The following is a 3,555-nucleotide window of genomic DNA, read 5'->3' on the forward strand; positions in this document are numbered from 1 at the left end:
ATAATTTATTAAATTTTGCCTTTTATTGTGGTATTTTTGGCAAAATATCATGATATGTGCCACTGTTAGGTGTGTATTGCAGTGGTCACACTGTGGAGGGAAATTTTTTTTCAATGTAGGGAGTGAGGTGAGTTAGTCTTGTGGCATTGACCCTCAGTCGGGCCAACACCACCTCCTCCCTTCTGTTTCTTCTGTAGGCTGTGTCCCACAGTTCAATTTTTTCTTTGTTCTTGTTATGTAATGTGAGGTCGGTCCACTCACTCTGCCACAGGAGATGGATTTTTGCTTTTATAAAAGAGACAAAACACCTGAGATCTGTGCGGATAATACCAGGCTCCAGATCGCCAGTCGACCCGGCTAGTTTGTCAGCCTGTTCATTACCATGGATACCCGAGTGTCCAGGTACCCATATTAGTTTGATTGATTTATTGGCACTATGCATTTTACGAATGATATTACCCTGTATTTCATTGTAGGTGGTTTCTAGTGATTTAATGGCTTTAATTGAACTTAACGAGTCTGAAAAAATGACTATTCTATCGTGGGTCGTCGATAGGGCAAAATCTAAAGCTTTATCTATTGCAAAAAGTTCGGCAAGAAAGATCGATGTATGATTCGGCAATCGAAATCTCAACTGACATTCAGTCGACCATACACCCGCACCCACACACTCGTCTGTCTTGGACCCGTCGGTATAAAGATGGAAAAAAGAAAGATGTTTAATTAGGATCTCTCTGAACCTCTGGCGTACCTCCACCTCCGACACCGTGGCTTTGGCTGTTGGTAGCCAGTCTAAAACGGTGGTGAAATTTGGGTTCTCCCACGGTGCTATATTTGACTGAACCAGGGTATCGATGGTAGAGAGATCTATACCGACTTTATCTATGAGGTCATGGAGTCTATTGCCCAGCGGCTTCCCGCCGCGTTGTTGGGGCCCTACCTGCCGGCGCAAAACATCCCTATTTGGATGCTGGGGCTGCCTGGCTACCTTGGCGGCATAAGTCAGCTCAAGCTGGCCGCGTCTAAGACGGAGGGGAGGTACTCCCGACTCTACCTCTAGGCGCTCAATGCGAGTGCACTTAAGGGCTCCAAGACAGACGCGTAAACACGCATTCTGCACGACATTCAAACCTTTCAGAGTTGAGCTCGTTGCCGAGCCATACACGATTGACCCATAATCTACTTTAGACCTAATCAGGGATTTATATAACATCAGTAAAGACTTTCTATCAGCTCCCCATTTGTGTCCAGAAATGCACTTTAATAAATTTTTGACATTTATTCTTTAACTGACCAATGTGGTCTTTCCAATTCAATCTACTATCAAAGAGTAGACCAAGAAATCTAGCTGAATTTTGAATAGGTATTGGATGGTTGTCTAGAGTTAGCCTGATGTTGGGCTTTCTCCTATGTGTAAAAACCACGCCAATACTCTTTCTAATGGAAAACTTAAAACCCCACTGGAGGCCCCAGTTATGAATCATATCCAGTGCCAATTGGATCCGATTTGCCGAGAACTCTGCATTATTGCTGGAGTGCCATAATGCACAATCATCGGCGTACAGTGAGTATTTAAGATTTCGAGGAGGAGATGGTAAAATGTCATTTATCATACATAAAAATAAGGTGGGAGACAAGACACTTCCTTGTGGGACCCCGTTTGCCTGGACAAAAATGTCCGAGAAAGTGACGTTGTCAGAAAATAATTTGACAGAAAAAGTTCTGTCAGAAATGAAATTTTGGATAAAACAAGGCAAGTTTCCACGTAATCCGAAAGCATAAAGTTTTCTGAGTAGGCCATGTCGCCATGTCATGTCGTAGGCTTTTTCTATATCTAAAAATACTGAAATCAAAAAATGCTTTTTGGCAAATGCCTCATGAATATGACTTTCCAGTTTTACTAGCTGATCGAGAGTTTGACGTCCCTTTCGGAAGCCGCACTGCTCGTCAACTAGTAAATTCCTGGTATTTAAAAAATGCAATAGCCTACTATTAACAATTCTTTCCATGACCTTGCATAAGCAGCTTGTCAACGCAATTGGGCGGTAAGAAATGGCGGATCTGGGATTTCCCCCTCCTTTCAATATGGGAATGATGTGGGCGAAGTGCCATGAATTTGGAAAAGTCTGGCTTTTCCAAATATCATTGTACACTTCTAGCAACTTAATCATGTCATCATGATTAAGATGCTTTATCATCTCATATCGAATCTCATCGGGGCCTGGGGATGTTCCTCTACAGGCTTCTAGGGCTCGGACAAGCTCATTCATTGTAAGATCTTTATTGTAATCAAAGTTATCTCCTGTGACAAAGTGAATTGGTTGCAGCTCGGCTGCTTCCTTGGTTGTCAGGAATGCAGGATTGTAGTTTTCCGAGCTGCTTGTATAAGAGAACTGCCTGGCGATTATGTTAGCTATGTCTCTAGGTGAATCGTAATTATTTCCCTCATGAATGATGTTTCTGATCTTTATTGATGATTTTTTTCTATTGATTTTATTAACTGTGGACCAAACCTCTGAGATCTTAGTGTTGCTATTGATCGTAGAGACAAAGCTTCGCCAGGAGTCTCTTTTGGCTTGTCTGATTGTTCTTCGAGCCCTAGCTCTCGCTTGTTTGTATTTGCGAAAGTTCTCATTTGTGATATTATTATGGAAAAGCCTGTAGGCCCTATTTCGTTCACATAGCGCCCTGCGGCAATCTGGTGTCCACCATGGAACTCTATGCTTAACGCTATCTGTCGAAGTCTTAGGGATGGTTGCCATTGCTGCATTTATAATACAATTTTGAACATTGTTTACTTTATCATCAATGGTTTCTCCAACAACTTCGAGCTTGACGCTCCTTGTGAAGGCGACCCAATCTGCTCTTTTTACGTTAAATTTGGGTGCTGAAGGCGTCCTCGTGGTGTCGCATGAATATTGAATACAAATAGGAAGGTGATCGCTTCCCAACGAGTCGTCAATGGTGTGCCACAGGCACTTGGCTGCTAGTGTTGAAGAGACCAGTGATAGGTCAATGAAGCTCAAATTACCGGTATTATCGTCTATTCGCGTTGGACTACCATCATTTAGAAGAACCAGATCAGAGTCGTTGATCAACTTAACTACTTGCTCACCTCTACCATTCACCCGCAGGGAACCCCATGATGTATGACGAGCATTAAAATCACCTAAAATTAATTTATTATTTGGCAGACTGTCCTGAATAGCAAAAAGCTCATCATAAATTAACATTTTATCAGGTGGACAGTAAGCTGAGCATATAGTCAGATACGTGTTATTGAATTTTACTTTGCATGCGACGTGTTCCAAAGTAGAATTAATCGTCACTTCAATGAAAGGGAGATTCTGGTGGATGTACATGGCGACTCCGCCTCCACCCCTTCCCTCTCGGTCTTTTCTACAAAGATGGTAGTTTCTTAGCGATACGACCTCGTCAGAGACTTGGTCGTTTAAATGGCTTTCTTGTAGAACGATAATATCGGGAGCATAGGACGAGGCTAATAATCTAAGGGAATTTAATTTTGATCTAAGACTTCGACAGTTCCATTGTATA

This window comes from Penaeus japonicus, unplaced genomic scaffold, assembly GCF_977035675.1.
Source record: "Penaeus japonicus unplaced genomic scaffold, GWHDUDI00000001_assembly GWHDUDI00000016, whole genome shotgun sequence".
NCBI lineage: Eukaryota > Metazoa > Arthropoda > Malacostraca > Decapoda > Penaeidae > Penaeus > Penaeus japonicus.